Here is a 22,143-nt window from a genome sequence, read left to right on the forward strand (position 1 = left end):
TCCTGTTTCAGGTGGCCATATCATCGTGACTGCAGAGACCAATTCTCTTTTGGTGTTAGGATAAAAGAACGTGCAGAAAAGAGAAAACATCGAAGACAGCATCACTAAAGGTACCATTTTCTGTGAACCTTTTACCATCCATCATTGCAATGGTCAGTCTGAGGCTTTCACTTGTGACCGCATATTCCCAGGATTTGAGGTTCCTTGTCACTGCAGCAACAGCCTGGGGGACAGTCTCTCTGCAGTGAGGTAGTCAAAGAACATTAGATCCCCTGGGCTTCATGCTGTCTCAGAAAAAGCTGGAGAAACTGGACATCAAGGTTTTGGCTTCTCATAAAACATTTTGGAAATGCGTTGGTCATAAAAGTGTGTTACTGCACTCAGCCCCTGCAAGGGGCTAGACTTGCTACCTAACCCAACTGTGCTTGCTCTGAGCCTGCATGAATCAGTGCTAAACTATTAACCAGCCTGACTCTAAAATTTCTTGAGCTCCAGAAGCTCTAATAAAGTATTATGAAAGAATATCCACCTCTATATCTCTATCCATAACTATTTATATGGCCAGAGGAAGAAGCTGTCATTTTATTTCCTTAAATTTAGAAGTTTTCCTAATTCCTTTCTCATACCACATATATATATCTAAAGAATTTTCAGGTTGAAATAATAACCTCTAAATTATGGTCCATGGGAGAAGGCTCTGAGGATTCACAGAGTTGACAGGCACAATGAATATTTTGCTTCTTTAATAACTTTTCTTGGCACTCAAACTTGATACACTGAATTGGGAACTTTTCAACAGGTTGCGGCTCTTTTTTTTTATTGTACAAAACAATGATAATATACCCACCAGCCTTCTGTATTTGTTCATAAAATTGCTAAAGTTTGTTCAGGAAAAACTCATATCATTCCTCAGACTCATCATGCTCTCATCATCTATCACGGTACTCTACAGCAGTAAGACAAGTCTTTTATGAAGCCCCACATTTGAATTAACCCAGAATATCCTCAGCAACATCCTGCCTTACTTGGGGACACTTGACTACAAAGTACCCCAGGCCATTGAAAACGCCTTTGAATGTACGTACAAACTCACGAGACCTCATTGCGCTAAGTTGGCTATCGGCCATTCACACTTAAGAGTGAATTTGTTAATTTGGTGCTCCTAGGCTAACCGCTGGTTGAGATCAAGTTCTCTGCAACTAAGCAGAGTTGGAATAGGGTGGACCATCTGGGCAGCAACTAGAGGTGGCTATTAAGATGAAGACATTTTTACTTAACAGCTCTCTACTCAGAACCAGTATTTGTATAGCTAAAAGAACATTTGACAAACTATTTGCAATGAAAGGTTAAAGTCTCCCAACTCCCACCCTCTCAAAGAAACTTGCTTAAATAAAAATAGTTGGGCTCTGAACTGACTTCTGAATAAGGTGAGTTCAGTGGGATCTGGGGTGCTATCATCCTCTAGATGGATGCTGAATAAATATTTAAAGAATATTGGTTTAAATGTGAGACAAATTATGAGCCTGGCTAGAAAGCCACATATTTTCATTTAGTCCTGACATCTGACGATGATATCTGATGGAGGGTTTAGAAGAATGAAAGACCCAGGACCCCACTAGCCTGAATGAGACTCCACGGGGGATCTGAGAAGCCTGTGTGCAGAAGATGGACGGTGGGAGAGGGATGGAGACCAACATCACATCATATCTGGAGGCAGCCTTACTGCAGCCATGAGGACCCTGCCCCCGTCCCTCCTGTAGAATCAATCCGCAGGTCGAATCAGAGAACGCTCAGGAAAATCAAGGATGAGATTGAAGTTTAAAGCAGGGCCTGGGGATGATCCCTGTGATCGTGTGATTTATAATAAGAAATACATATTTGGTCTTCATGCTGTTTCTGGCACAGAGCTCCTAAAACTCTTGAAATTTCCTAAGCAATAGAGTGAAATAGGTGTTCTGTGGTTGAAACAAAACCCCTTTCAAGCACAGCTGAGTTTGTTAGATGAGGTGATTTTGGGAGATCTCCTAAGGATGGGGGCTAGTTGCCAGGGGAACTGATCATGTGATTAGAGAGTTGGAACTTTCAGCCCCACCCCTACCTGACCTCTGGGGAGGGGAGAGGAGTTGGAGATTGATTTCAATCACCAATGGCCAATGATTCAATCAATCATGCCTATGTAATGAAGCCTCCATAAGAGCCCAAAAGGGGTTCTGAGAGCTTCTGGTTGGTGAACTAGAATGCTTCCACGTACTACCATGCTGGGCCCCAAACTCCACAGGGACAGAAGTTCCTTTGAAAAGCCTTGTTTGGGACCTCCCCTGTGTATCTCTTCATACGGCTGTTGATTCATATCCTTTAATATCCTTCATAATAAACCAGTAATCTTGTGAGTCAAGTGGTTTCCCAAGTTTTGTGAGTCACTCTAGCAAATTAATAGAACTGGAGGAGGGTGTTGTGGGAACCTCCGATATGTAGCCAGTAGGTCAGAAGCACAGGTGACAACCTGGACCTGTGATTGGCACCTGAAGTGGAGGATAGTCTTGTGGGACTGCACCCTCAAACTGTGGAGTCTGATGCTCTCCGGGTAGATAGTGTCGGAACTGAGTTGAATGGTAGGACACCCACCTGGTGTCAAAGAATTGCTTGGTGTGTGTGGGGGAGCCCACACATCCGAATTGGTGTCAGAATTAGAATTGTAATCCTAAACCACTTTAGAGCCATATACACACAGGGTTAAGCTCCATTTCAGTGTCGGTCTGACCCAAGTTCCTGGGTCCAGGAAGAGTCAAGCCACAGCTGGATATAAGAGGCTTACCTTGAAGCCAGCTAAAAACTGCAGGTAAGTCCAGGCAGGGGTGGTGGATCCTGCCGGCCCTCCTGAGGGTGGGACTTCTCAGAAATCTATAGGATGCAGTATCCAGATGACCACCAGCTGCTCTGTTGATTAAATCTCCAAGCATAGAGGCCAGTCTTTCTCTGCCAAGCCTTGTCACATGTGTACGATTGACCTCACAGGAGAGCATGATTTGTCCAGATTAGCCCCCTCTCCTGTTCTTACAAAGAGCTGTTCACCAGCACAGTTTGGTGTTGGAACTGCAGAAGTTACCAAGCAGGAAAGCCAGCAGGTCACCTCCTGGCTCTTTGGCAACTGGAACAGAGGTGCCTTCACCAGGCTGGTGTGAACTTACTCAGCCTGCAGCTGCCCTACCTTCATTCCCCATGCATTTGAAAGCAGCTTACTTTAAAAGCTGATTAGATGAGCCCTTAATAACATTAGAATTTAAATGGCCCCAGATAGGCTTTCAGCTTCTTGCCAAATTGAGATAAATGTGATATTTGGGGAGCTGAGCTCCCAGCCTCATGACGGCTCTGGGCCGCAGACAGGTTTTGAAGAACTGCCCTCTCCCATGTTTTTCTGCAGCCTGACACTAGGTTTCTGTGCAGCTATAAGATCTCTTTCATCTCTAAAGGTCTAGGATTCTGTGTGCAGATGTGTCTCCATGATTATGCATTTCCGAGGAAAGGTAAGTTAGGGACAGGGCACAGAATTATAACGACAGAATTATAATCTATGAGTGATAATCTACGGGAAAACTCTCCGTACTCCTGCACTCTGGGATAACTTTCAGTTCCAGGCAACAAACCTTTATTGGGCAACTACTATTTGGCCATTTAATTCAATATTGATGTTTTTAATACCTGATTTTTGCTGAGACTAATATAAAATGGTCAAAAGTATGAATGTTCCATCTTGGTTCATCTGTTCAGCTTGCTCTGTACCTCTCATAAGTGGGTTCAGTGCTGGGAAGGATACGACCACCTTCCAATTTAACACTCTTCCATAAGTTTTAGAAAAAGTTAAAAACAGAATGGGAGGGGATGGAGTGGGAAACCAACCCAAGGTGAACAGGAACAGATGGTTCTGTGTCGAGATAAATGTATTCTTACAAACAAATAAACAACAATTGAGTTGTCTTCTCTTCCCCATCTTTCCCCAACCAAACCAGACCACTGGGTGTCCTCAGAATAAAAGCTGGAGGCTCTTAAAATCATGGCTTGCCCTTCTGATGGAGGTGGTCATCGCAGGAGTGCCCCTGAATGTAAGCTTCCTTTTGGAACGCTCACCAGATATAGCTGCTCTTACAGCCTTTCAGAAGAAGCCAAGCATTGAGCTTAAACCTTGCATTGCATTCCAGTGGGGAAAGACCATCTGCCATGTTTTCTGGAAGTGAAGCTGAGAATTCCAAAGAGCCAGCTAGGAGTGAATGGGAGAACCTGAGCCTGGACACAGCTGTGGGTTCACTCACTTCTGCTCTGGCCCTAAGAGTCCCAAACTCACCCAGCCTTCAGGGGCCTTTGAGGGAGTTTCAGGAGGAAAATACGGGTAATCCGTTTAAACTCTGGTTGGAGTGGATTCAAACAGAAACTACAGTTTGAACATGAACGGCTGCTCCAGCTGCCTCATAAAAACAGAGATGAAGAGGAGAAGCAAAGTAGGGCTCCAGACTGGCAGGGTGTGAGTGACTCTCCCAAACCTCAGATCAATCTCGGCCAGGACAGAGCTCACCTGTCCTGTTCTGCACAGAGTGGGAGGGGAAAGAGGAGTGTCAGAGGGGTCTCCGCAGAGCCTCCATGCTCAGCCCTGCCCCAGAGAAAGTTAAGCACCCCATTCAATGGTGATAAACTTTTATAAAGAGCATAGTATCTAAGAGGCCACTGCTCATGAAAGTGTTTTGAATATTTGTGTTTTGTCACAACGTCTTGCAGTTTACAAGGGGAAAAATGTACCAGTATTGGGTGTGTCCGCTAGCAGTTTACCCTCCAGCTCACCTCTCCCTTTGCTAAGCCTGGGACCACATAAAAAGAGCATCGCTTACTTTTGCTCCTCTCCTTCCCAAAGGGCTTCCTCATCCTCCCTGACTTGCTTTGTCCTGTCTCTCTGGACAGAAAAGTCCCTGCTCCTTGCCAAGGCTAAATGCTTCCATGGAGCCCTTAGTCTCCTCTCCACAGCAAACACACAGAGACAGCTTTCCCTTGACTTCCTATCTTTTTCTTTTATCCCAAACTCTGTGAAAGAATGTTCTACATTCACTTCTTACCATATTGTCACTCTTTAACCCCACGGAAAATGGTGCATCCTACCCGCCCATGCAACAAATTCAACTGAATTCAGCAAATGAGCATGGAGCACATACTATGTGCCACGCCCAGTCTGGATCCTGACCACAAGGAGGACAGTCTTATAAGGCAGGCAAGCATGCTTATCCCCTCCCCAAATTACAAAGCGTGTGAAAGTGGGATGACGGTGCCATGTACTGAAGTCGGGCAGGACGGGAATCATCAGCCCTATCTTGGGGGTGGGGGGCGGAAAAGAAGGTGTCATAGGAGCTCTCTAGATACATGAGGAACCCAGGAAGGGAGGAGAGAAAGGGAGAGAAGTGGGGGACAGTCCCGGTAGAAGGACTACTGTGGGCAAGGTCACTGAAGCCACTGAGGCAGTGCGACAGGTAGACAGCACTAGGTACACGACAGCCAGACAAGCTCTGCGTTGAGGTTACAGAGCATGACAGATATTTAGTCTTCAAGGTGAGATCCTAAGAAACGTTAACTCTTTCTTGCAGACAATGCAGGGGTCAAAGCCAGGGAGTGACGTAGTAATCAGACTGCCGTTTATAAAGATCACTGGAAGCAGCAATTAAAGCAGGGAAATCAGATATAAAGCTGCTCTCATCATCCAGATAAGAGGGAGAGAGGCCTGAACTCAAAGAGTGGCCCTGGGGTTGGAGAAGAGGAGATGTTAACACAACGTCCTCCATCCTCTACAAATCCCGTTTGGATTCACCCAAACAGATGTGGTTCCTGCTTGAAACCCTCAGGGCGTCTACTGTGCTTTTCTTATTGACCTCACTCAACTTGTGCTCTATGGTCACCTGTGTATTTCTCTGATTCTCCTTATCAAATCGTGTCTTTGTCTCCCCTTCCTCAAATTACACTACCTTGCTCAGAATAAGTGCTGAAGAAAAGGTTATTTAGTTTAATTGAATTTTTAAGAGCTTCAAACCATGAATAATTGAGGAAACAGCCATGTATAAGTGCTCATCATTTTCATAATTGTGTAAACAAGCTGATAATTTTTTTTCTTTTTTCCCATTATTTTTATTATCCCAGAATGCCTTGCTATCTTCTTAGTTCTCCAGATTTTAGGGAAATAGTAAACAAGTGTTCTCTAACACACCATGTGGCAGAGGCGCTGCTTGGCTCTCACCTCCCCAGGCAAGGGAAGCGGTTGAAAGGAGGGAAGAGTTGATTGCATTGACTGACTGTGAAAGCCATGGACAAATATTGAGAAATACGCTGTCTGAAGAGACAGAGAATCACAGAGCACACTGCATGATGGGACCTGCACAGAATCCCGAAGGTCAATGAGCAGATACGAATTGATTAAGCTAAGTACTTACTGAAATTGCTTTCCAACATACTGATGAGAATTGATCCTAAGCAGGACCCATATTTATAGTGAAAACACTTATGTAAATTTACCCTTTGGTATGTCATCAAAGCACATCTAAATGGTTTGGCTTTTTCCCCAAATGAAAGTATCAACAGTACTGTTAACAGATTTGTAAGAAGTTAACCAGCACTCACATAAAAATTTTTTTACATAAAAAACTGAATTTTTTATGTGTGGATCCAGTTGGCCCCATAACAGCTTTTATTGCGGCGGCTTTTTTTTTTTTTTTTCGGTACGCGGGCCTCTCACTGTTGCGGCCTCTCCCGTTGCGGAGCACAGGCTCCGGACGCGCAGGCTCAGCGGCCATGGCTTACAGGCCCAGCTGCTCCGCGGCATGTGGGATCCTCCCAGACCGGGGCACGAACCCGTGTCCCTGCATCCGCTGGCAGACTCTCAACCACTGCGCCACCAGGGAAGCCCTGTGGCAGCTTTTTATAACCTAGAGGTTAGCTCCTCTCTCTTGCCCTCTCATGCCAAACCAAAGGATTCGGACTGGCCAAGAGTTAGTCCTACCTAGCGCAGTATCCAGGTGGTCACTCTTGAAAACAATCCCTAGCTCCTGGGAAACTAGGGGTCAGAAATCTCCTAACCCTGGATGCATCCAACATGCTTATACAGTGGTGAGAGCACCACCAGCCTGGGGCACTTAGGCAGTGGGGAAGAGCAGGGAAAATGGAATGCGGTGGCTAAAAGGACAGGCAAGGCAGATAAGGACAAAATAAGAGAAAGGAGCACAAGACCCAGTTAGGGAGACTTTATTGAGTAATTTCTGTGTGTCAAGTATAAAAATATGTGCAAGGGCCACACAAAAGCACCTATCATGGTTCCCACTCTCAAGGAGCTTAGGATCTAGTCAAGAGGACAATTCTCAACCCAGAAAACCAGTGAAATACCAATGCACAACAATATACGAGGTACTAAATCCTACACCCTGGCATTGCCTGTGTTAGTTGCTAAGAACCAAGACAGAGTGAGTGTCACAGGGCTCAGGGAAGTGGAGATGGCCAAAGAAGACCTCATTCGAGCTAAGCCTTAAAAGCAAAGGTGGTACAAAGCCAGGAGGGCAAAATGAGTGTGACTCCTCGGACTATGGAAAAAAGTCAGACTAAGAGAAGAGGAAGAAAGAGAACAGGAGAAGGAAAAGTTGCTGATGATGGGGATGGCAGAGCGGCTACCACAGCTGCCTCACATCCCCCTGGGCACCTGTGCCAACCTTTGGATTGTCTTGGCCAAAGACCAACAATTTAGAGGCAGACAATATTTCTGTAGTCCCAGATGTCTCTGTAGAATTGGACTAGCCCAGCCAATTTTTGTTGTCTCTGTAATCGCAAAGCGAGGCATCTTTTTCCTCATGTTTGCGTGAGAGGTATGTTGTTTACACTGAAAGCCTCACACACTTCAGACTGATCCTTGACAACTGAATTCTCATATTACTGACAATTGGGTGTAAAGAACCCACAGAAACTTCACAACAGATGAGATGGCCTCATTAGCTGAAGCTTCCAGTAGCCTCTGAGAAATGGAGAGCTTGGTAAATTATGTATAATTTATTGGATGCGTTTCAAGTGGGTTTTACAGAGAGAGCAGGAATTGCCCACAAAATATATTTTGATTGGCATGGTGAAATCTCCTTGCCCTGAAAATTACTCCCCGACCCTGCCTTCGCCCCCTCTCAAATTTTAAGAAAATAAAATAAAAAATAAGACACCCAGTTCTGCTATGTGTCCGAAATTCTACCATTTGAGATATAGTCTTATTAAGGCGTTGCCTTTCCCAAATGTCCCTTCTGAAAGGCAGGCATCCCCAGAGAGACCCATTTACCCACCCTAGAATCCCCATTATTTTATTAGATCATCTTCTGTCTAAAGGCCACTGAAGGAGAAAAATGCAGAGAAGAGGAGAAGAAATGATGGTGGGAGAAGAGGGAAAAATAATTTTAGAACATGGGGCCGTGCTAGGTAAGGCAGGATTGAGGTGGGTGTCCCATGCAAGTGGCGGATGGTCTGGCTAGTTAAAGAGCAGAAGGAGGGGTAGAGAATCGAGCCAGAAAGAGAGACAGAGAGAAAATCATGATGGAGCAAAGCCAGGATCAAACTTTGTCTCCTTCGTAGTGTGGCCTGGAGCAGCCCTGGCTGGTTGGAGAGCTCCCACGTTAAAGTTGGGCATATTCAGGTTCCATCTGCGAACCCTCAGCATTGCTTCAGAGATCAAAGAGGAGAGAGAAAGGAGGACAAGATTAGCAGGGCAGGGTGGCTCGGGAGGCCGTGCAGGTGGCGGCTGAAGCTACGTGTGTGCAGCTAAGTCCAGTCCAGCCACAGCAAAAACACAGCAAGTCTTCCATTAGGCGCAGAGAAGAAAATGCCTAGAGATCACCCAGAATGCAGAACAACTGTGGCCATGGGCCAAGGGAGTGCCCTGCTCCCCAGCTGAGTCAGCAGACTACAGTGAGGCTGGGAAATGACTGACGGACCGTGATGCTGAAACTCCGTGAGAACTCTGATAATCTGGTACCAGAAACACAGACCCATCAAATGTTCAGTCTAGGACTTTAGAGATTATTCTAGTCCAACCCTCCCTCTTCTGGCCAGAAGAAAATGGAGCCCTGAGAAGAGTTAAGATTTGCAGAGTGCTTTCTATCTGCTAAGTGCTATTTTGATTACTTGAGGCATTCACTCATTTACTCCTCCCAACAACCAGTAATAATAGGTATTATTATCTCCATTCTATAGACAAGGAAATGGAGGTACCGAAAAGCTAACTAATTTGCCCAAGGTTCAAACAACTTAGTAAGTGGCAGAGTGGGCGTTTGGACCCAGGCAGTTTGAATCCACAGTTCCTCCACATACGCACTACCCTGAAGGATGCGTGTGAGATCATACAGCGAGACACCAGGAAGGAAAAGCTGCCTTTTGTCATCCGAACCCTGGCACATTCGGCCGAGAGTGTAAGTATCACTCGTGCAATGATGGATGACTGCCAGGAAGAGGCTACACAGACTTGGTAATTCCTTGTGGAGGCCGAAGGCTGTTCTGGCAGGGAAGCAGGGCATTGTGGTGGAGTGGCCTATCTCTCCTTAATCAAGGAGAGGTAATGGAGTTGTAATGGAGCTATTGCCATTGAAGCCATGATAATTATTGAGATAATGGCCCAGAAATGGACAAGTGGATGTAGCTCTCCTCCAAGAGGAGGAGCTTGAGGTAATGAAGTCGTAAAGAGTGTATTGATGAGGTTTTGATAGTGATCAATGTGACAGCAATAGACTGCGAGTATAAAGATAAAGGAAGAGCCATTCAATCAACCACGCTTTCGGAATGCTAACTTTAACCAGCTGCTATGTGCTCTGGAAAGGAAATGAGGTCTAGTCCACCATGACCTTACCATCTAATGGAAAAAACAGGGCAATGGTAAGCAACTTGACTCCCCCAAACACACACACTGGAATATTAGAAATGCAATATGCATCGCTGGTTATATTAATAGGGCCTTGAACTGCTTTGAAGAAGAAACTGGTAGTTAGGACGCTTGCAGTCAGAGAGGCAACTGTAACACAGGGCTGAACAGATGAGATGTCGGTGTCTTTTTCAGAGGAGGATTATGACTGTTTGGCAGTCACTGAAAGAGAAATGAGGATGGAGCAGTGAGTGGCAGATAAAAGTAACAAAGGCGATAGGGAAATCACCATGGGAAGTAGCAGAACTTCTGTGATTAACATTATCATGGGTGATTTGATGCAGGAAAACAAGGGGCTTCTAACATTAGAGGAGATGTTGGAGTACATGTCTAGTGTGTAATAGGGACGCCTGTAGCTTTTTCAAAGGTGGCCAAGGTCTTGCATTGCAGAAGGGTGGAGAAAGACATGGAAATTGTTATGGGGACAATTATGATTGTAACAGAGGTAATAATAAAGATAATGGACCTGTAATTGAAAAGCTGGTGGCTGTAAAGGAGAAGGTGAGGGCAACTGAAATGTAGAGGGGGTGATAAGGGAGGTAATGGTGGTGATGGGAAAGGTAATGGAATTATAATGTAGATGATGCTAAAAGGTAATGGAGTTATAATGAGGTGATGACTACAGAGTTGGGTGGGGGGGAAAGGATGATTATCTTAATGGAAGCAAGAGGGACTGTGTGAAACAAGTGAGAATTGTATGCAGAGCATTCATCACGACAGCTGGTGCTGTGGGTGACCAGGAAAGTAATGAACAGCTACACCCCAAGTTCTCATTACAGTAGGAGTTCCAATGGACCCTCGACTAAGATAATGATGTTAATGGAAAGGACAATGACCACCAGGAAAATCAGGAGCCTGGTGGTGGTATTTAAAGATACCATCCCACGATCTATATAGTGGGAGAGACCAGAGGAGGAATGGGGGTGGGATTGAGGGTGGTCCAGTATGGACATACGTACCTGTATGTCCCAGGACTGAGGTACCTGAGGGCTGTTCACTGGACACGTCCCTGCGGGTTATTTGGCTTTAGTACAGCTGCTCTTGCTTGTACAAGGCATTTGTCGTGCATGAAGCAAGTTCGGGATGAACAGACGTGGCTGCAGCAACAGTTCCAGCCTACAATCTAAATTTCGTTTTAAAATCAGGCATGACAACACTCTACCTCAGATATAGTACTTCTGCGAGCAGTTGTGTAAACAAAATGTCTGCGAAATGCATGAGTTTGCAGCAGCAGTGAATGTATACAGAGAATTATTTCTTTTTTATATTTTTCACCAAGTGAAAAATGCCCTTTCCAAGTGGAGAAGTGGGAACTTAATCCTCTGGGCTCACTGTTTAACTTCTGAGACCTTTCGGTGGGAAGAGAGTCTGGGGCAGCTTGTGCTGGTGTTCTGGCCAGGCAGGCTCTGATGTGGGCTCTGCAAAGGAACCTGGGCACTGCCATTCACAAAGCCCCCTGATGCTGCTGGTATTTCTGCATCAAGCAGCCTAGAGATGTACACAGAGCATACACTGTATACCTGAAAACAGATGGTCCCAGACGTACATCGGGGATCAGGGGACATGGGCAAGATGTACAGCCCATGAAGGGAGCACAGACAGCCACATGGACTCACTGTCTGTACAAGGAGACCTCTAGGAAACACGGGTGTGCTCTGCCTTTGGTACCTAAATGCCACCTCTCAGATCAACTACATCCAAACCACTCATAAATCTTTTACAAAAATACAGACTCACAGGTCCCACCTCATGGAGAATCTAATTCTGTTGGCTAGGGACAGGGCCTGTGAATCTGCATTTTAAAACTCCCCTGGAAATTTTCTCATGTGGTCCAGTGTGGGTACCACTGTCTAAGTGTTAGCCTGTGGCCCTTATAAGAAGGTTAGGTAAGATGTAGAGGAAGCCTATTTCATGGGTATAGGCCAAACCAATCTTTTCGGTAGATTTGTCCTAACAGTGGGATTTGAGCAGCATTTAGAAGTCTCTCCATCTCAGTAGAAAATCATCCTCTACCTGCTTGCCCCTCCACCTGCACAGGTACCTTTCCCTCAATGAAGAGTCACACAATTGACTTAAGCAATGCCCCAGCAAGGGATTCCTAGAATGGCACTGTGGCAACAGGCAACACTGGGCCACTGGACCCTACTTCCTCTAGAATAGAAGGAATAAAGCAATATAGGAACTGAAGTATACGTGAGGGGAGCAGAGGAGGAAATAGAGTGGGAAGGAGAAATGAAAACGTCCATAAAAGATGTTTCAAGTACCTCTAGTTATGGGAACGAATATGGATCTAGGCATGGGGTTTAGCACCACTATGCTGTCTTTTGAAGGTCTGTCCTGCCCAGCCCTCGGTGGCCTATTTTGTTCTTCAGCATTCTCTGGGATTAAAAAGCATCAATACCATGGAAATATTCAATTTACGTTTGGGGAAGTACAAATTATTTCTGTCCTTAAATGGCATATAAGTTGGGCATGCGTACCTATGTTTACACCAAAACCAACAAAATTAGAAAATGGGAATAATGACTAAACAATGCATGACACAGAAAACGTGTTTTTTTCCAATTGCTGAACAAAATGAAAGAATATTTCACAGCAGCCTGTGTTCCAATTCTTCCTGTTCCCTTCAGCTCTTAAAGAGACCAGCAAGTTACTGAAAGATTCTAGTGCAAAGGCCACAGGTCACTTCGGAAGAAAAACTCAGGTCCTGTTAGCACCAGCTTGCCTGGCTCTGTCTCAGAGGGACAGAAACCCAGAGCATCATCCCCATTCCCTTAGGGGAGTACTGGCACTCCACCCCTACTTGATCCACTTGGGAATAACCCAAGCAGTAGGATTGAGGCTGTGCTGGAGTGTGAGTTCCTGAGCCCCGTGTGGGCCCACTCTACACTTCTCCCTCTCTCCATGGTCACCACGCTTATCAGAAAGGGGCTCCCCAGCCCTTTCAGAATGAGGCCTCACTTTCCCAGGGATGCTGACACACCACCTGAGAAACACCACCTTCTTCCCCGGCCATGTTGCCATTTGTCAGCTGCTAATCGTTCATTAACCTCCCAGGTACCTCACGGAAGCTGGGACCTTGCCTTCATTTGCAAAGGTGGTTCACTGGGTCCCCCTTTAATAAAATTACAACTTCGGGAAACAAATCATTTATATCAAATACAACCCCACGGCATCCTCTTATGTTAATCATTTCAGGCAGGTGCTATTAGGTAATTCAAGCACTGGGCTACAGAAAGCTGCCATTGAATTAATGAGGAACGAACTCAAATTCTGAATAAGAGATTTTCTGAATAAATGGCTCTGAATGAAAAACCAGGAGTCAAGCCTATAATCACAGCCGATGATAACAATACAAAATTGCATATTAAACACAGTCCTAGCTTGCATCTATTCTCGGTCCACAAACTCTTTTGGAGCCAAAAGAACATATTGCGACAACCAACAACAGCCTTCAGCATTTGCCGCTTTTCTAATATTTCCTTAATGCTTTTTCAGGTGAACTGAATAAATTCTGAATTTATAACTTTATGAAATGCTCTCATCCCAATTTAGAATAAGCCTTCGTTTATCCCTAAGGCTAGTCTTTTCTTAAAAAGAGCATCTTTTATAGAGAACAAACCAGTAGTTGCCAGTGGGGAGAGGGAAGGGGGGAAAGGCAATATAGGGGTAGGGGATTAAGAGGTACAGACTAATAGGTAGAAAATAAGCTACAAGGTTATACTGTACAACATGGGGAATATAGCCAATATTTTATAATACTAATAAATGGAGTATAACCTTTAAAAATTGTGTATCACTATACTGTATACCTGTAACTTATGTGATATTGTACAGCAACTATATTCCAAGAGGGAGGGGACAGATGCACACATATAGCTGATTCACTTCGTCGTACAGCAGAAAGTAATACAACGTTGTAAAGAAATGATGCTCCAATAAAAATAAATAAATAAAAATGAAAAGAAAAAGAGCATCTTTGTCCATAGCCCCATTCAGACTCGAACCTTACCTTCTCTGGCCTCCCACCTGCCCCACCTGCATCCGGCCTCCCTCCCCTCCAGGACACTTTCCTCACAGCCGCCAGGTGATCTTCCCTAAACGCAAATCTGACCACATCACATTCCCGCCTCACACCCTCCACTCATTTGCACGGTCTTCCTCTTCCTAGCATGTTATATGAAACTCTTCATGACCAGGCCCCTGGTTATCTTTCCAGCCTCTTCTCTTATTGTTCCTTATAGGAACACATCCTGAATTCCAGCCACAGCCAAATTCTTGACATTTCTGAATGTCCTATGCTCTTTCATAGCACTGTGCTATTTCTCCCATTGGAGTGCCTACTCCAACCTAATTCTCATCTTTTAAAATTTATCTTGAACAGGTCCTCTTCCTCAAGCCCTCTCTGATCCAGTCCCAGACTGAGTTAAGTGCCCTTCCCCCATGCTTCCTTAGCACATGAGGGCAGAGCTCAATTCATGAACACGGCTTCACCATCATAGTTGGAGCACAAGTCTCTCTCTCCAACTAGACTGACATCGTGAGAATAAGACTCCATAGTGTTTCATCTTGCTTTTTCAAGGTTGGGCATATTGGTAGATACATAGTAAATATCTGATGAATGAATGAACCAGTGATAGAAAAAATGAAATCATGGCTGAGTAAATGAAAGAACCCAGTGACATGATTTGTGCCAATTCCAACAGCCACACTTCCACTTCCCACCTCTGGGTAGAAGCATTTGAAAAGTTTATTTTCCTAATCTGAAATTCAGTCAGTGAAGACTTGGCCCAGAACGAGTGAGTTTCCCTACAGCGAGTGATACCATCACAGCTTCTTCATTCTCCCACTCTTTAGTAAATATCTGAAAAAAAGAGACCCTGTGGCATGGATAGGATGCTCCCCTGTGGCAGGAAACCACTGTTGGGATGAACCACGTGGTGACCCACGTGGCCTTCCTTGGGCCCAGGCTTCCAACCCTATGGGAAGTCTCCCGCATTCTGCACACTGCATTTGCTTTCACAGAGCTGTGGCCACCTGGCATCTATCAAGCTGTGCTTCATCAGAGATTTAATCCGGTTTGAGTTTTTAACAACGTGCTCGTCACGCTCACTTAACTTAAAATCAAGCCTGTTCGGGGCATTAGTCAGTCCTATTCTCTCAGTCCGGTAATTTTGGCGTTTAAAACTTTAGAATTTTTTTTATCAAGGGACACTATATGTTTTTACCAAGCATCTCTTATCCATAAATCTCTCAGGCTGGTTCCCTGGTTGAAATATCCCAGCCTTAGGGATTATACTGCTGTGAAGGAAGTGTCTGTGCATGAGTTTCCTATCGATGCCATGATGAATGGCCACAAACATGGAAGCTTAAAACAGTACATATTCGGTACATATCTCATGGTTCTGTAGGTCAGAAGTCTGACATGGGTTTCACTGGACTAAAATCAAGGAGGCAGCAGCGTTGTATTCCTTCTGGAGGTTTGAGGAGAGAATTTGAAAAACTTGCCTTTTCCACCTTCTAGAGGCTGCCCACACTCCTTGGTTCACGTGCCCTTCCTCAGTCTTCAAAGGTGGCCATGGCTGTTGGAGTCCTTCTCATGTCATATCCCTCTGCCGCCTCCTCTTCGACCTCCCTCTTCCACTTTTATGGACCCTTGTGATAATATGAGGCCCATCTGATTAGTCCAGGATAATATCCCTATTTTAAAGAGAGCTGATTAGCAAACTCCTCTCTATCTGCAACCTTAATTTCCCTTTGCTATATAAAGTAACATATCCACAGGTTCCAGGGATTAAGACATGACATCTTTGGGTGGGAGGTTGTCCTACTGCCTGCTACACTTGTATGGCTCTGGACTTCTGAAAGTCAGCCTTTATATAATTATGTGGGTCCAGTGTGAACTTCCTACCAAGAGCACACCTGTCACCTGAAAGCTTCTTAGACATGCAGATTCGCAAGCCCTACTCCAGACCTTCAGAATCAAAATGTACATTTTCATCAACTTCCAGGGGAATACATAGCTTATATATATTGAGAAGCACCACTCAGAGGTTCTCCGTGGGGCAGAGGAAGGCGCTTGGACTTGGTGGTGGACAGACAGTGGTCTTATCTGGAACCATGTATGTAATAATGCAGTGGTCTTGAGGAGCCCGATCAATAGCCCCCCTCTGCCCTGTCAGAGCTCTGAACAAATAAAGACATAAGACAAAGAAGTGGGGACAGATGGGGACCAAGATAGCACCGTGGTAAACTGGTATCTTGTAACGTGGCTTTACCTGCAAATACAGCATTGAATCTCACAATGAGGAGAACTTCTTCCCACCCCATCACAGCTGCACTAGACTGAGGAGGGTCTCCCCGACCGCAGCCCCTGTCAGCAAGGGCAGAGCCTGTGTAGGAGGATTTTTAGCAAGGAGTAGGCATCTGAAAACACATGCTCTCTGCAGGCTGGCCAGCTCCCAAAAAGAAGGAAGAGCAAGAAGCTGGGCTACACGTGCCTTGTTTCTCCTTCCAAACTCAGCAACTAGATAGGTCACCGGTGAGTAAGGGGCTAAAGATATGACAGAAGCGTTCCAGCCAGTAGAGCTGCCTCCATACGGAAGGAAACATTAGAAGAGGGACTCAGCATTTCCCCTAATAAATAACGCCTATGTCACAGAGTCGTTGTGAGGAAAGTGATACAGCATGTGTGGTAGCACCTGGTACATCAGAGTTCAGTTACAAAGCGTACCGTGTTATCCCGCAGTTCTACAATCTGGCAACCCATCAGAATGTCCTAATGATTTGTTACAAAGTGTGGATTCCTGGACCTCACCCTAGGGGATCAGATTCAGCAGGTGTAAGGTGGGGCTTGGGAATCATAGACCTGGAATCCTGATAGCACACAAGTAAGAAAAGCCCTTCAGTCACTTAGGCAGGACTTTACCTAAACCAGAGAGAATGAGTATTAGATAAGACTCTTCTGGTTATGGGTTACAAAAACCAACTTGAGCTGGCTTACCCAAAAGAGGGAATGTGTCACAGGGCCATGGGTGTCTTATAGAACTCAAGGGCAAAAGGCCCAGGAACTAGACACTTTCAGGCACCCAGCAGTGTCTCTCTCTCTCTCTCCATCCCTCATTTCTGCTTCTCTCTATGACCAATACTATTTTCTCTCTGTGTTTTCATGTATATGGTGAGTGGCAGATAGACTCTACATAACTCCTGAAGGTGCTTTGTCCCTGGACACTGCAGACCGATTAGCTTTCTTTTAGTCCCAGCGCTGAAGCCCTAGGACAGAGAATCTGACTGACTCAAGTCAGGTCAGCCGTCCCCACCGGGTGCGGGGACTTGAAGTCATAGGACCCATCCCTCCATCTTTGTGGGGGTACTTTGGAGGGAGGGCAATTCTCAGAGAAAAGAAGTCACTGCAAGTTTGGTAGATACCCAGAATCAGAATCTGCTATCCCATGTCTTTATTTTTTAAATTGCTTACCCCCAATAACCCAAAAATAAAAAAAGGAAAACCTTGTGATTCGGGGGAGTCTGATAAAATTTTTAAAAATATTTCAAATTTATACTTAGAAGCAAGGTCACCAAAATACCAGTTCTAGTGAAACCCTAGGGATTATGACTCCCCTGCTTACTTGAAATGGTTAGAGATCTCAACTCCTTTAAAGAGGATGCTTCTCCTTCTAAGTGAGTTCACATCCCCAGACAGTTCAGAGATCTTCTTCAAGCTTCCTTCTGCTGTGAAGAGGGTTCTTTTCCAAGAAGACTTTTTCTAGGAGTAACTGCCACATCCACTTGTGTTGTCATTATTTTCTATGAACATGTCTGCCTACCAGACCACAAGGTCTTCAGTGTCACCATTTTGTCTCATTCATCTTGTATCTGTAGTGCCTGGCTCAGAGGGACTACTCAATATGCCTTTATTGACTTTAGGAATGAATGAGAGTCATCACCCTTCAAAAAGTGATGTAAAACTGTCATGCTTAAAGAGATATCAACATGTACCAGGAAATGATGCCAGGAGAGAGTCCCAAAATTCAGGTTTGCTGTGCTCTTCTGGGAGGAGAGTCCATGATCACATCCCGGGGGTCTTGGGGAAGGAAAGGGAAACTGTCAGAGATCTGGCTGTGTGAGAAGCAGGCCCAGGAGTCAGGGCTGGTGACCCCACAGCTCACAAATTATGTTCTCCCCCAGGCCTCCTTTCCCTTAGGAGAAGGGCGCCTTCTTTTCTTTCTAAGGACATGACCTCCCTGCTCTATGTCAGTCTGCTCAAGTCCCTACCCTTCACTCCAAGATGTGCTTGAGTCATGAGAACGAGAAGTGTTACTTCTCAGAAGTGCCAACTGGCCGCTGTCATGGAGTTATCACAGGAAGGGGTGTAGGTACCCCTCATGAATGCTTATTTTAATTGCAGTTTTAAAAAAACCCCTTAAACTTCACAATCCATCATTCCACTATAAAATCAATATTACAAGGCTCAAATATCTATATCATGACAGTGGTTTATTTGAAAAATGTATTTTCCTACATGTTTTAACTTCTAAAATAATAAAAAAAATAGCTTTGGCATGACATAAATGAAAACACAGTGTAACGAAATGGCATTTTATGAATTTAAACCAAAGCAAATATTTGCCATGCTTTATTTAAATTAATTTTCTGTGCATGTTCTGCTGGTTGGATAGCAGGTGAGCTTTGCCACAACATACATCTACTGCAATGGACTCTGAGACTTGCTGGTGAAGAAGCAGAAGTTGTGAGATCCAAGGGGACCCAATTCTGAGGGACCCACAGGCCCACACTCTGGTTCCAGTGGCACTAAAAATTGGCTAGGTGTGGGCAGGAAGTTGTTTAACAAAACATCTACATCCACTCTTGTAAGGCAAGGGTGAGATAGTCAACTCCACGTTGGCGGCATTTTTTTAGTAATCCTAAATCAGTCTCAGTATGCATTCTATATAAATTCTAAGCTGAACAATTTTTGGACTGCATTGTAAATACAATCCCTTTCTAAATTTTCTCGAAAAACAGTCTGCCAGTTCTCGAATGCTAATACTATCAGTTCATGGGGGAAACTGAGTCACAGATATGTTTATGAAGTTACTATCTGGCCCTTGATGAAAAAGTGTGCCTACTCCTAGTTTTATAGAATAAATGACTTGGAATGACCAAATAATGTTGGTTTTAATTTGGAATCCTAGATATTAAACCAATTTCTTCTTTTCACAGCTTTCTGGATCAGTAATTTGTAGATCCAATTAAGTTTAAGTTTTAAACTAAACTTCCAATTAAGTTTTCCACCAGTTACAGTTATAGAAACTGTATTTGACTACAGTTATTGTTTGCTTTCTGTGACCACTAACCTGGCACAATGACCTCTATCCCAGAAGGTGGGCTCTGAAACAATGGTGGTACAGATGACCACCATGGGCAGGTCATGATCATCACAGGACAGATGTTGTGAACTGGTTGTGGTCACGACCAAAAATAATACATGACTTGCATATATGACTTGCACATACGGATGATAACCTGTGTCTTTTTAGCTTTGGGGCAAAGGTCTTCAGAGTTGTTAGGATCAAGCGCACTTTGTAGATGAGGATATAATTTATAGACAAAATAAAAGAACCTGGACTTAGGGGGGAAAAACGGAATACATTTTTAAAAGGAATTTCACACACACACACACACACACACACACACACACACACACACACACACCCCGTAGAGCCTGTGTCCACTATTTGGAAAACTTTAGTTCCATTCACAGGAAAAATAAGAAAATTTTAAAATGCAGTACAAGATGGCCCCTGATCCAGGGATCTCTACACTTAACAAAGCATCCACTCTTTGTTGGTCAGAGTTCTTTCAAACCAACATTAGCCAGGATGAATTCTTTGCTCTTTTGGGTTACTGTTGAGTCGATTGGAAAAGATCCCTTTCTAAAAGCCTGCCCTCTGTGCCCACCATTTTCTCGCTCTCAGAGATGGTCATCAGAGGTGAGGCAGAGTGGAGGTACCATAAACAAGCTCTTGAAAATGGGAGTGACAGGGAGAGAGGTTCTTTATGTGCCCAGGCAACTGTGAAATAACAAAACGGAGATAAGAGCCAACAAAATCAAGAGGCAGGAGAAAAACTGGAAGCAAAAGAATACAGTGGATTATAGTTTTCTCAAAGATAACCTGGGAACAGGCTTTATTGTCCAAAGACCATTTTCTCTCCCACCTAGGAATTCAAAAAGATAAGTGAAAAGGATCAGTTCTACAGCAGAGTGCAGCTTAAGTAACCTTACCAGGTAATTGAAAAAAGCTTTCAAGTGTTTGGTTAATTTTTTTTTTTTCACTGTTGTCAAATAAAAACTGTATTGGTAGAAGAAGAAACATAGTTCCTATGCAGGCTCAGAGAAAACTAGATGTCAGGGAACAGAAACAATTGCTCCAGCAAGTAATGGCTCCTGCTTTTCCAACAGAAAACAAGAAAAACTCTGTGCAGTTAATTCAATAAATACTCTGTGAAAAATGTCTGTTTACTTTATAAGATATAGTCCCTCCCTTTAAAGAATCTGCATTCTACTTCTGGACTGACTCACATGATTAGGAAGCAATGTAAGATGGTTTCTAGTCAAGGACTCACTGAAACAATGCTGTAGGAGTTAGAAGGAAGACATACGAGCGAGTAGTTTGGAGACACAACAGTATTAATTATCTATTGCTGATAACAGGTTACTCCAAATTTAGGGACTTAACACAATAATCATTTTTTGTCTCACAGTTGCTGAGGGTCTGGGATCTAGAATCAGACTGGTTGCTGGTTCGGGTTCAGGCTCTCTTGTGAGGTTTCAATCAAGCTGTCTGCTGGGGCTGCAGTCAGCTCAAGGTCTGAGTAGAGGAGGATATGCTTCCACGCTTACTCATATGGTCATTGGAAGTCATGTGGGCCTCTCCATGGGATGCTTTGCAACATGGCAGCTGGCTTCTGCCAGAGCTAGCAACCTGAGAGACAGAGCAAGAGAGAGAGAAAGAGCCCCAAGATGAAAGCCACAGTCTTTTTTAACCTTGGAAGCGACATCGCATCACTTCTGCCATATTCTACTTGTTAGAAGTGAGTCTAGAAATCCAGCACATACTCCAGGGGAGGGAATTACCCAAGAGTGTGAATACCAGGAGCTGGGGTCATGGGGGGTACACCCAAAGGCTTTCCATTACAGTAAGCAAAGGTGTTGAACTCTAGAGGGGTTCAGCAAACTACAGCTAGAGGGCCTGCCACCGGCTTTTGCAAATAAAACTGTATTGGCCCACAGCACACCCATTTGTTTACCTATTGTCTCTGGCTGCTTTTGTGCCAACAGCTCCAGAGTTGAGTCATTGGGACAAAGACCCTACAGTCTGAAAGCTTAAAGGATTCACTATCTGAACCTTTACAGAAAAGTTTTGCTGAGGCCTGCTCTAGAGCGGTATTTCTCAAAATGTATGTGCCTATGAACCACCTAGAGATCTTGTTAAAATGTGGTTTCTGGTTCAACAGGTCTGAGTGGGGCCAGAGGTTCTGCATTTTTGCAGGCTCCCAGGTGACGCTCATGCTGCTGGACCACAGACCATCCTTTGAATAGCAAGGCTTATGAAACTTGAGAGATAAGAAGGTCTTGGGTAGGTGTGGAAGGACTTCCAAGCAGGGGGAAATGGCATGAGAAAAGATGAGAAAGGAAAAAGACATGGCTTTGGGGGTGAATATAAGATTGGGCTATCTGGAACAGAGGAGAGGGCACAGCCATATCCTCCCTGTGAAGAGCAGCTATAGAGAGCAACACTTAGCCTTGAGGCAATGGATAAAACAATATAGTCTTAGTTCTTTTTATTTCAAGATACAGAGTCTTCTATTAAAAAAAAAAAGGATCAGGCTATAGTCAATTGTTTATCCAACAAAAACACCAGCATTGAAAAAGAAAAACAAGAAACAGATAACCTACACAGGCATTTGTTTAGCACCCACTCTGTATCACTAATGTGCTAGGTGCTGGGGATACAAAATGAATAGACAGTCCCTCCTTATCACTCAGGCTGGTGATGGAGAGGCATGTAAACACATTAGAGGTGACGTATTGTGATACGTATTTTAGTAGAAGTATCTACCTAGTGCTGCAGGAAAACAAAGAGAAGGAATTGGGTCTTGAAGGATGGGTAGAAGTTTGT

The sequence above is a fragment of the Neophocaena asiaeorientalis genome, unplaced genomic scaffold (genome assembly GCF_003031525.2).
Source record: "Neophocaena asiaeorientalis asiaeorientalis breed wild unplaced genomic scaffold, Neophocaena_asiaeorientalis_V1.1 scaffold182, whole genome shotgun sequence".
Taxonomy (NCBI): Eukaryota; Metazoa; Chordata; class Mammalia; order Artiodactyla; family Phocoenidae; genus Neophocaena; species Neophocaena asiaeorientalis.